The sequence below is a fragment of the Bos mutus genome, chromosome 1 (genome assembly GCF_027580195.1).
Source record: "Bos mutus isolate GX-2022 chromosome 1, NWIPB_WYAK_1.1, whole genome shotgun sequence".
In the NCBI taxonomy this organism is placed as follows: domain Eukaryota; kingdom Metazoa; phylum Chordata; class Mammalia; order Artiodactyla; family Bovidae; genus Bos; species Bos mutus.
This window is the reverse complement of record NC_091617.1, coordinates 78,159,890-78,172,514: the sequence shown is the minus strand read 5'-3', so window position 1 is coordinate 78,172,514 and position 12,625 is coordinate 78,159,890. Positions and strand designations below refer to the sequence as shown.

Sequence of the window (12,625 nt, the reverse complement as noted above, 5' to 3'; positions counted from 1 at the left end):
TCTAATTCCCACTCTACAGATAAGGAAACATAGACTCAAAGAGATGAAAGGACTTGCTTAAGCTCACGAAGAAAGTGGCAACATCAGCATTTACCTAATTGCAAAGCCTGTACTCTACTTCCACTTCCACACTGCCCTGGGACTGAAGGCTGGAAACTGACACCTGCAGGCTCCTGCTTCCTCCTGTCCTGTTACAGTGGGGGAAGGACTATGCGTGAGCCAGTGCTGGCGCCTGCTGCTCAGGTGTCCTTGACTTGTGTTCAGATGTAGGAGGCACACCTTTGTTGAATAGAAGATGCTGATGACCCTCCCAAGCCATCTGCTGACAGGCCCAGGGGAAGCTGACCCTCTGCTCTTACCATAAAGAGTTCACTCTGGACTCTCCAACTAAAGGGAGGGGGCCTTGACAATTACTGTGCTGTTGAGCTGAACAGCCAGTCAGTTCTTTTCATTTATTTACTGCCTTTTGTCCAAACTTCTAGCACGGACTGTCAATCCTCGCTGTACGTTAAAATCACCTGGGGTTTTAATTCTAACCATGCCTGGGTACCCCCTCTAGACATTCTGATTTAAATGGACTGGGGTGGGGCCCTGGCTATCAGTATTTGGAAAAAAAATTAGTACTGCAGAGGATTCTAATATCCAGCCAAATCAATTCTTTAAGGGTAGAGAAACCCTCTCTTCACACTTTTGTTGATGTGGTGTATTTTCTTCTGACTTAAGTGAACGCTCAGTCTCATGATGTTATCATTCCATTGAGAGATTGAATCTACTCACCCAAAGCATTCATGCCTTTTTGAGGAGTTTAAGACTTTGAAGAGGATGTTACAGGAATGGACACAGATGCTGAAATTGGCAGCCATGGGGCATGGAAATGAGTCACTTTGGAATGGATCACTGGGAGCAACCAAAAGACAGAGCCATGACTTTGCCACCTTCCCTCCTAATTCATTGTCTTCCCAGCCCCCTCGCCAGATTTTCAGTGTTGAAGGAGTTGTGTTTTTTAGTTGTGGGGTATTCACCTTCTAGCGATGTTCCTTCTGAGCCTAATGTGGCTTATTTACAGTGGCTTGGATATGTTTATAGTTTCTTGACTTTTTGTTGTTGTTGTTCAGTTGCTCAGTTGTATCTGACTTTGTTGTTGTTGTTCAGTCGCTTAGTTTGGTACCCCATGGACTGCAGCATGCCAGACTTCCCTGTCCTTCTCCGTCTTTGAAAAGTAAACTTTTTGTTTACTGATTGAGTTTACTGCTACACTGAAAAGAAATGGCTTCAGTGGAGAAGATCCCTATGCACACAGAGGGCCCCATCTCTCCCTAGTGGAAGTAAAGCCAGACTCTCAGCGTGGAACTTAGGGTTGTCTCTATCGTCGGACTCCAGTCCTTCACTCTAGAATCAAGGCCACTCTTCCTGTCCCTGGGCTCCAGCCAGGTGAACTGTACCCTGGACCAGGATCTGCCCGATCGCTGCCTTTGTTCCCTTTTTGTCCCGCTGGAACATTAGCTCTGTCCCTCATCCCAGTGGCTAGAAATAACCTTTTCTTTCCTAGAACCCCACACTGCTCTGAGTGGGAACACTTTTAGAACTTACCTTGAGCTATCGTTATTTATGCGTGTATATAGTTCTTCCCCTTCTGAAAGCTTCCGGAGGGTGGGGCAGCCTCTTAATTTTGGTGTCTCCTGCCGTGCCAAGAATATTGGAAGCATTCCCTGAATGTTTTTTGAATAAGTGTGTTACTTTTAGTTCAACTCAGCCATTGTCCAAAATTAATCTCATGAGATGTTGGTAGCTTTGGTGAACATTTGGGAGAGGTCCACCGTGATAGAGTGAAATCCGGTGACCTAGTTACAGAATATCCCCTGCAGGCTCACTGGTGAGGAAGGCTCATGTTTAAACTCGGTGAAAGAAGAGCCCGGCTTATTTATGGTGGCAGTTGTTTACATGTCTTTTAAAATGACCCTCCTCCCTTTTTAGTGGCTCCAAGATTTAAAAAAGTTCTTTAGAATAATTGGATATTATCAGTCTCCTTCCTATAGTGGTTCTAAGCAAGGTCTTTTGTTAATTGAGGGCATATTAACTAAGCATGTATTTTTTAATTTAAAGCTCTTACATTTTATTGATTTAGTTGATTTACATGTTGATTTACAATGTCGAACAATTTAGTTGATTTACAAATCAATAAAGTTTATTGATATAGTTGATTTACAATATTGTATTAGTTTCAGGTGTATAGCAAAATGATTCAGTTATACATAATGCATATATTCTTTTTCAGATTCTTTTCTCACGTAAGTTATCACAAAATATTGAGTAGACTTCCCTGTGCTCTACAGCAGGTCCTTGTTGATGGTCTGTCTTACATTAGCAGTGCGTATATGCATGTTCATCCCAAGCTTCTGGTTTATCCCTCCCCACCATGTTTCCCCTTTGGTAACCATAAGTTTGTTTTCCATATCTGTAAGTCTGTTTCTGTTTTGTAAATCAGTTTATTTGTATTTTTAAAAATTAGATTCCACGTAAGAGTGATATCACATGACAGCATTTAGAATGGGGCTGCCATTGAGCTGCCATTGAGCTGGATTAACAAGAGGTGGAGAGGCAGCTCCTGCACTTCCGCCTGAGCCTGGCCGAAGCCCACACACCCGGAAGCCCCATGTGCTGGGGTGGGTCAGTGAGTGGGCAGGCGACACAGAAGCAATGATGACAAGCACTGTTCTGGTCTTCATTTATGAAAATGAAAAGACTGCACTCACTTGTTAGTGAGCTTCTGGACTCTCCTGATATTCCCTGCAATTATAATTCTATTATTAAAATTAATAATAAAATTAATATTAAAATAGTAGTTCTTCTGGTAAAGGTAATAAATGCTCATGTTGCAAATTTAGAGTATAGAAGTATAAAAAGAAAATGAAAACCACCTATAATCTCACACTTCACAGGTAACAGTGACATTTTATTTGTGGAAGTTTGACTACGTGACCCCAGCTCTTTTGACCTGAACTCACCTTCCATAATCTAATTCTCAGCTCATTCTATATAACATTTTTAAAGCATTTGTGATTAAAAGAATACTGTATTTCAACCAAAATGTACTTTCATCTGTTTGGACACCTGCTAACCTCATACATACATACATATATATATATATACACACACACACACACACATGCACAAAAGGAGAAACAGTCACTGTTGTTGAGAATCAACCTCTCATTTTACAGATAGAAAAACTGAGGCCTGAAACTTGTCTAAGATCATTTAAAAAAGAAAAGTGGCAACCAACACTTCAGCCCACGTCTCCTGAATTCCTGTCCAGTGCTCTTTCTCCTTGTCAGTGATACCTCCTTACTAAGTCATGGAAGCAGGGGTGGAGAGAGAAAAGAAAAAACACATCAGTTCTTAACAGCGCAGTTTTTTCCCTGAGTCCTTTTGAGGAGCTATTTTTGTGACTATTCAGAGCATGTACAAGGCCGCCTCTCGGAGTGTTCAGGCTGGACCAAGAGGCCATTCACTGCTGACTGCAGCCTCCACGGCAGGCTCCGCAGAGCCCTGGGTTCAGAAACCAGATGGGAACAGACTTTTTCAGTCAAATTTCAGGGTCTGAGTGTACACAGAAAAAACTGACTGCGCATCCTGTTAAACTGTGTACCTAACAATGAAACAGTGATGAATGAGTGTGACTGGCTGGGGCGGGGGCAGGGGTTGCTCTTGGGATGGGTTCATCTTAGTCTGTAATTCATTCGTGAGCTCCAGTAAGTCTTATACATGAATGCAGATTATTCATTCTCTCTCAATGTGACCTATTATTCTAACTTCCCAATCATTTAGTTGTTTCCTTTTTCATACAGAACAAAGCATGGACTCCTGTTTGACATTTAAGGCCTTCTGTGATCTATCCTTTTTTTTTTTTCCATTTTTTAAATTTTAAATCAGAAGATAATTGCTTTACAGAATTGTGTTGGTTTCTATCAAACATCAACATGAATCAGTCATAGGGAAATATTTATTTGATTACTGGGCTGTGCTGGATCTTAGTTGTGGCATGTAGGCTCTAGTTCCTTGACCAGGGATTGAACCCGTGTGATCTATCCTTGATACTGATATACTATGGAGCTGTAATAATGTAGTGGTTAAGAGCCAGCCTTGGCAGCCAGGCTGCTCCATCATTAATTAGCACTCTTACCTCAGCACATTACTGAATCTTATGTTTCACTTTCCTCATGTGTAAATGGGAGTAAGATTGTTCTGGTGAGTAAATGAGTTAGGATTTGTAAAGGTGAACCAGTGACTAGGTCCTAATTCATGGCGTGGAGAGTGCTTTCTTAGTTTATTAAATGGATACTTTTCCAGTTCCTCCACCGATAGCATTTTCCTTTTGCACTAGACTTCTGGTCATTCGTGATATGGTCACCTCATTTTTCTGCCACTGTGCAACTGTGACCCTCATCTTTAACACACTAGCCCTCTCATTTCTGCCTGTCCAAATCTTAATCATCCTTTTAAGGCCAGGCTCAAATATATCTTTAGCCATTTCTTTCTTCACTCATTCATGTATTCTTCATCCCTTTAGCAAAATTTTTTATAGAGTGTCTATTGTGTGCCACATGCATTTTCTAGGAAGGTTCACATGGCTCCTCAAGTGGGGGGAAGTTCATCACATTTGCCACTGCTGTGACACATGGCCATTGATATTGCGTTTCATTTTCTGGTGAGCTAGTTTGATCTCCCCTACCAGAATATTAGCTCTGGGAGAGCAGGGTGCTTACTGCATGGTTGTGTGTTAAGCCACTTTAGTCGTGTCTAACTCTGAGATCCCATGGACTGTAGTCTGCCAGGCTCCTCTATCCATAGTGATTTCTCCAGGGAAGAATAACTGGAGTGGGTTGCCATGCCCTGCTCCAGAGGATCTTCCCGACCCAGGAATTGAACCCGCATCTCTTATGTCTCCTGCATTGGCAGGTGGGTTCTTTACTACCAGCGTCACCTCAGAAACCTCAGGGTGGTTATTAAGCTATATTTAAATTGAATAAATAATGAATTAAGACTTACTCTTTGTGGATATTTTTATTACCTTCTAATAAAGTTAAGAAAATAGCAACAATGCTGTGTGTACGTGAGAGAGAGGGAGAGAGACAAAGAAAGAGAGAGAGAGAGAGAAGAGATACTTTGAATGAGAAGAAGGTTGAGGCTGGTTTTGAGGGCAAAGAACCACCTCCAAGCTGGAAATAGGAATGAGAGTAAAGCTGCAGATGCAAAGAGAAACAGGATGAGAGAGTAGGTTATTGTTTGAACTCTAAAGCAGTTGCTCCAAGAAATGGTTTTCCTTAAGTGGTATAAAATGTGAAGTGAATTGGGTCTCACTTTTCCTTTCCCTCTTTAGGAGGTTGGAACTGATTTTTAAAATGAGGTGGTGGAGGAAGGTGGAGTTTGGAGAAGGAAAGTGAAAACTCTTTTCTGAGGCTCTCTTTGCCTAATAGCTCCCTGGAGAGAAAGTTTAGTGGGGGGGCCTGGCCAGGCCAACAGCAGCAAGTAGACCAGCTCGCTCTTTCTTTTGTCATTGTGCCGGTCACTGCCCCATCCCTGTTCCTCACTTCCAAACATCTTTCCTTTTTTAAACATATTACAGGTAAGAAGCTAGGGGAAAATTGAAACAAAACACAAAGGAAGCAGACAGTTTCAATATACAGTGATGAAAATGATGCATTTTAAATTTGTTTACCTGGTGATTCCCACTTCGGGCATCCCCTCCTGCCACCTCTCTCCTCATTTCATTTTCCCAACTTCTACCCCTCTCTGACTGAAGGCCGGAGAGGAGACTGACCACACAGGAGAAGGCAGCAGGGCAGTTTTCAAGTGCTGACTCTAGAGGTTTAACATGAGCAAATTCCTTTTTCTGAAGGTTTTTAGCTGGGTTGTTTTTTTTTTTTTGTCTCTGGAGTTTACTGCTAAAGATGCTTTGCTGTGGAAGGAATGGCATTTCAGTGATGGGGCTGCATTGACTGAATGCTTGGTGTATGCACGTATCAAACTACATGGGAGAGGGAGGCTGAGATAGGAAAACTGGACTTCTGACTGGGAGGGCTCAGGTGTGCGTGTATGTGTGTGCTACGGGGAGACTGGCTTCTGGGGATGGACGGTGGGTCAGGGGATGGGTAGATTGGTGTGTTGACAACTGATAATCAGCGGGAGGCTGGCTGTAAACTGATCAATGATTCAGGGAAGGGCAGAGGGTTCTGTTTGCTGCTGCTGGGAAAGGCTTCACTGGAGGGTGTGGTGTTGAAAGTCTTGAAATATGGATATGACTTCAATAAACAAGGAAACTAGATGTGCGTCTTCAAGACAAAGGGAACAGCAGAGGCCTGAGAAGACCTAGAAAAATGGGGAGCGGTAAGCTGTGGAGGTGAGGCATTTGCGTCAAGTCGTAGAAGTGGTATACCCCACCTCCCCACCCCTCAACTCCGTGGTATGTTTGGGGCTTTTATTATTGTTTTTTCCTCACTGTAAGCAGTAGAGAGTGGTATGAGTTCTGGAAAAAGCTGTGATAGGACTGCTCTGGTGCATGTGTGTGTTTTGTTTTGCTTTTACTTTTTAGTTTTCCGAGTCTTTTTAGGAACTGTGAGGCAACCTTCACTCTGGGAAGAGTGCACTGGCTGTCTTTCTGTGTCTTTTCTTTCCTCTTCCTGCCTGGCCTGGGGCCTTGTCCGGCTTGTGATGATGAAGTGTGGCAAGGTCAGCTCCGGGGAGCCGACCTGAGGTCTCTGAGCAGACCCTGGGCGTTCTTCAAGGTTCCCCACCCTTTTTCCTCCTCCTTTTCTCTTCTTTCTCTGCTCCCTCCCCCTCTCTCTCCCCACCCCCAGCAGCAGCAGCAGCCCTCCCCTCCCTAAAATAAATAAACCAGTCGCTCCAAAAGGTTCCAAGCACATTAGTCACATATCCCAGAAGTTTAATACAGAATTATTTTGACAGCGAGAACAAGAAGTGTTTTCTAGTTGAACGCACAGAACTTGCTTCTTCCAACTGGGCTTTCTGCCGCAGAGACAGATGATATGTTTTTAGATGGATCTGCCGCGCAGGAGACTGCGTCGCTTCCCTTGGAAACATGACAAACTGCTCACTCCCGAAAGTGGTTGGGGAAAAGATGTGAAATGAGAGGGAGAGGGAGAAAGCACAGACTTATTGAGAACATAACTTTCTCCCTAGTAACTTCAATCAGCCACCGAGAGCTTTCTATGTGTTTATTTATTTATTTGGCCCCCCCTGGAGCCGGGAAGTCCTTTTTTAAACCCCGGGCTCATGGGTGTTCTAAAAGATGAGGACAGGTCGAGTTATTGCAATGCGGGTGGCTCTCCAAGCATTCCAGTTGAATAGCTCTTCCAGAAATATTTCTTGACTCACTTATTTAGCACTTTCTGTTGCCGTTACTAAGCAGATTGGAGAGTCCTCCCTGTGATTTCGCCAGACTCCTCTTGGGCTGACGTGGATCCGCTTATTCCTTTCTGGCCCCTGGAAAGGCAGAGGAATGTGAAGCTGAAGTCCACTGGCGCCCAGGAGGGACTTTAGCCTGACCGTCCAGAGCGCAGTCTGAAGAGCCAGAAAAAGTGTGTGTACTCCTTTCGCCCTTCTCCTTCAAGACCCCATTGCCAGGCTAGAAGAGCTTTCTTCCAGGGTGGCTCACCTGGGTGTGACGACCCAGAGATGAGCCTGGAGGAGAGACATTAAGGAACTTCCACACCTGGGATAAGTGTCCTTAATGGCTCCCATGATCCTCCACTCTTGCTTCTCAAATCTTTCTAGAGATTTCCAGCCTTTTGTGGGGGCTGAGCTGACTTCTCTAGTTTTAGTGTGTACCCGCAGGAGCTCTTTTAACCCCCTCTCATGGTTCTTCATTAGCCCCTCATCCCCAGGTCTTCATCCAAGAAACGTCTGTGTGGTCTGGAAATTAACTGGCCATATGACCTTGGAGAGTGGACTCATTGGGCCTTAGTATTTTCAGAACCTTTCCTTTATAAACCCCTCATGAAACCTCATGGGAAATCCCAATACAGATTTCCCCTCCTCTCTCTTAAGTACAGTGTTCCTATAAAACAGTTCCTGAGCCAAAATGGAGTAAAGCGAAAATCTTCTTCAGCTTTCTTTAGTGAAAACTGGTACTGATGTAGGTCTTTCGTAAAAGCAAAGTGGTATAAAGAAAACTATTGAAAAGCAGAAGATACCTATAGATAAAATAACCGAAACATAACTACATGGTGATGCTGTTGTTAAATGGTTAAATAGGCTTCCATTCACTGCCAAGTTATCGTCTAGAACTCTGTGCATCTGTGGAACCTACTTTGAAAACCATTGTATTGGAGGCACTGCAGGACTTCTGGTAGCCCTGGTGACCATGGTTCTAGCTTCTTCAAGTTTCCTGCCTCTCTGGACTTGTCTCAAGGTTTAGGAAGTGGCACTTGTACAGGTGAGGAAGATGGGCCCAGAGGGAGACATGACCCTTGCTGGTTTCCTCACACTGGCTTTGAAATCCTGTGTGATGAAGGCCTTTTGGCTGGTTCCCCTCCAGTGATTGTTCTCACTGGGCTGCTCTGCCCGAGGCTTCCACACCTGGGTTGGGACTTACGCCTCCCTCCCGTGGCCAGCACCTCATTATCATTCACTGAGCTGCACTGAGCAGTCATCTCAGTGAATTCTTGGTACCATTGTTAGGCTTACAGGCTCTGTCTCACAAACATTATGAGAGGAGTAAGTGGCATTCATGCCATTTTTAAGGAAACTCTTTAAAAAAAAAGTGCTGAAGAGAAAAGTAGTGTTGGGAGAAAATTAAAGAATGGACCATCTCTCTCTGATTCTTATGCAGTACCTACAATTGTGTAACACTACTGTTTCCCAGAGAATGTTCTGACTTTTATCACCATATTTTACATTTTCACATTGCAAGACAATTTTTTTTTTGTGTGTGCCTATTCTCTGTAAACCTTTATTTTACAAGTGGCTTTCAAACTGTGGTTTGTTTGACCAATTCACTTATGAGCTCTAGTAGGTATTAATTTTTCCACAACATTTTCTTACTTTTAGAAATTAAATTAAAATTACTTATATACTCCCAACTCCATAGGCATGTCAGGAAGTTGATTATGCAAGACAGGTTCTAAAGAGCTTTTTTCCAGCAAAGATCTCACTTGAGCCTCACCATAACATAGACGAGAAGGAGACTCAACGAGGTAACACATGTAGAATCAAAGTTAGGCTCACAGTTCAGGTTAGGTTGAGAAGAATTCCGGGGATATTAATCTTAGTCTCCCTGACTCATACCATTGCAACAAATTATTCCTTTTTCTGGTAGCCAGAATTATGAATGAATATCCTGTTAACAGCTACTGTTTATGAAGTGCTTATTTATGTGTCAAATGCTGCTAGGCAGACACTTTGTAAAAAGCTCATTTAAACTCTTTAGCTGCTTTATAAGGTAGAAATGATCATGTCCAGTTTGTAGATGAATCACTGGAGACACTGAGAGGACAAGTAACTTGCTGAAGGTTCCTCTTCACAGAATCAATGGACCTCATCTTATGACCCGGACTGCCTGACTCCAGAGGCCTTTCAAATAGAGGATGTGATCTCTACCCATCCTTGTCCTCACCAGGAGACAAAAAGTACTCTCTGGAAAATGACAAAGCTAGTTTGTGGGTGACCACATGCTTTAGTGAGTGCTGAATACTGTTAAGGGTTAACAGGTAGCCATTTTCTCTCTCTGTTCTTGGAGCTCATAACTAATCTTTATGTAGTCTCTTCTACTTTCATTTTAGATTTTATGTGCTCCACATGGAAATTACTGATCTATGCACTATTGGGCGAGTCATTTCTATTCCTGGGCCCTTGGTTTTCCCCTCATTTGAAATGGCTCTTCTTTCCTGGTCCCATATTTCTGTCCTTCTAAGTTGACATGCCTGGGGAATGTGCTTATTGAATTCTCTTTGTATAAGTCCATGGCTTCCCCAGTGGTTCAGCAGGTAAAAAATCTGTCTGCAATGCAGGAGACATAGGGGACACAGGTTCGATCCTGGGGTCGGGAAGATCCCCTGGAGGTGGAAATGAAAACCCACTCCAGTATTCTTGCCTGGGAAATCCCACAGACAGAAGAGCCTGGAGGGCTACAGTCCATGAAGTCACAAAGAGTTGGACACAACTGAGTGACTGAGCACAGCACACACACAAGTCTTCTCAGGAATATTGTTGGAAATTATAGATGCTTACTAAATGCTTGTTTTAAATTGAAATAATAATTGCAGGTAATCCCCATTTTCAAAGAGATTTTCTATTTCTGAAATGCTATTTGCAAAAGTTTGAGAGTCAGATACCACATAAAGAGATAACTAAGTCATATCAGGAAAGATGACTCCCTAGTATGTATTGTTATTGGTTTGATGGTACTGTTTTGCTTTTTGCATCAATTTTGTCTTTCTAACTCTGTTAGGACAACTACCCTCCCCTCCCCGACACACATGTGAGTTGCACACATATAGACGCACACACACACATGCACACACCTCTTGAGCAAGAAACTTTTATATTTGTTAAATTTGTCACTTTCTCCACAGAATCTGGTTAGCATACCTTTGGGTGAGCAAAAGAATAATCTGTTTCTGTGTGCCAAGTTCAGGGTGTGAATCAATTCTTCCTGCCTTTTGCATTTTAGTAAATGTTTCCTAGATGGATTCATCGGATTTTCAGTAAAGACAAACAGCACCGAAACCAGATTGCTTTCATACCCGAGGCCTGAGTTCTGTGACCCAGACGTTAGAGCTCAGTTCCATATATGGCCAAAGAGAAACAGGGCAAGGGAGCGGCAGGAGAATACCAGACATAAAATGCATTCCTGTGAAGTGTGCGTTCGCAACTAGCAAAACAGGACCCTTGTTGGTTTCCATCTTTTGCAGAACACGAACTGTAACGTTTTCAGAAAGAAGCTAATGTTCCAAGCATCTGCCACAGGGAATAGTTTATTTTCCCTTTTCTTTTTGGTCACATGTAGGTTTAATTTGGAATTAGTGTTGAAGTCAATGCTAGCAAGGAATGAGGACTAAGAAATTATTCTTGGAGTCAGCAGATGTGGGTCCTCAGCCCAATCCGACCACCATCCAGCTGTGAAACTCTTTGGCTTGTTTTGCTTAGTGTCAGAGTGGCGGGGCTGAATTTGATGATCTCTGAGATCTCTACTATTTCTGTTGTCTTTGGTTCTAATTTTGCCTGAGATTTTCCAGTTCCTGTGGAATTCCCCACAAAAAGAAGTTTCTAATTCTTCCAAATTCTTTCTGTGGTTTGAACTTAAAAAGACTGAATAAAACCCCTGGTCTTGAATTTTTCTTTGTGATTTCCTTAAATATAACTTGGGCACATGGCTGGCCTCCACTTGGCAGACAGCTTTCTGCTGAGGGTGGAGAGGATTGCTTTTAGTGCACCCTCACGGTCTTTCCCCTCTGCTTGTCCTTGTTGTTGGAGAAGAAATTCGGGTGTGTCCAGCGCAAAGCTGTAGGAACAGGTGTGCACTTGGCCAATGCAGCTTTGTAATGCCCTTATTAGTTGTCTGCTTCTTTTATAGATTCTGTCTTCTCTGTGAGAGAAGTGGGACTGGTAGCAGACCGTTCCGGAAACTTCCTCACACCATAGGAAATGGAACTAGGGATGTGAAATTGAGGTGTTGGCTTTCCATTTAGTAATTGGATGAGTCAGTTACCCGTCACAGATATTAACAAGGTTAAGAAATAAAAATACAAAATTCTGGTCTAGAGAGGACCAGTCATTTCTACTTTATGAGAGCAGGCATGATTTCTTCCTTCTTGTCTTCCTTCCTTTCTTTTCTCTTTCCTTTCTTCTTTCCTTTCTTCCTACCTCCTTCTCTCTCTCTCTTGCTTACTTGCTTGCTTCAGATCTCCAAGCTTTCATTTCTCCATCTGGATCATGAAATGCTAGTGGGCCTTCTGAAAGCATGGATTGAGTGTATTTCCAAATTGTCTCCTCGTTCCTCCTACTTCATATCCCCAGTCATACTGAGCTCATCAACTTGTACAGAGTCCTGACCAGACCTCCTTAATGTCTTAAAAGAAAAAGATAAGGTGACCCCTCTGTGAGCTCCCACTCATTATGCTAGGCAATATGTTGACCAAATTTTTTTAGTAAGACATTCACCTCCCTTCACAATCTGGTTCCTAGAACCTGATGGTTTTAGGTTGGGAAATGAGGGCTTCAGCAGCCTTTCCTTACATGTGTGGCCTTCATCTTGACTTTGAGCTTGCTCTGAGCCCTTTGGTGCCATGGAGGTAGGTGTGTGTATAAAAGGAGAAGACAGCACATGATGGCAGGGCAGCAAGCATAACTGGGGCTGAAGTAGAAAGTAGAAGAATGAATCAGGCTCCTGGGGCTCCGTGAAAGACTCTACCAATAATTTAGGGACTATTTAAGGAAACTGAGCACAGTGTATCTTCTGCTTTAGTTGGAATCATCCATTATAATGGCTTCAAATGCTTGGTGCTATTGTAAGAAAACCACAGGGAAGAGCAGTCATATAAACAGTAATAACTTTTTGGCCATGACTAATTTTTTTGAGAGTACGATATGTGACGTAGGTTTCTAT

General features: G+C 43.0%; 1 protein-coding gene across 11 annotated transcripts in view; it reads left to right on the top strand.

The window, feature by feature from the left end:
- LPP (LIM domain containing preferred translocation partner in lipoma) overlaps window positions 1–12,625 on the top strand; it is a 765,001-nt gene that overhangs the window by 100,348 nt on the left and 652,028 nt on the right. Inside the window, exon 1 of one of the 11 annotated variants that reach the window (XM_070371868.1) lies at window positions 6,310–6,400. The exons of the other annotated variants lie outside the window; for them this stretch is intronic. The gene's annotated coding sequence lies outside the window, so the exon portion shown is untranslated. Of the gene's footprint in view, window positions 1–6,309; window positions 6,401–12,625 lie in introns of those variants that run through there. 11 annotated transcript variants of the gene reach the window in all.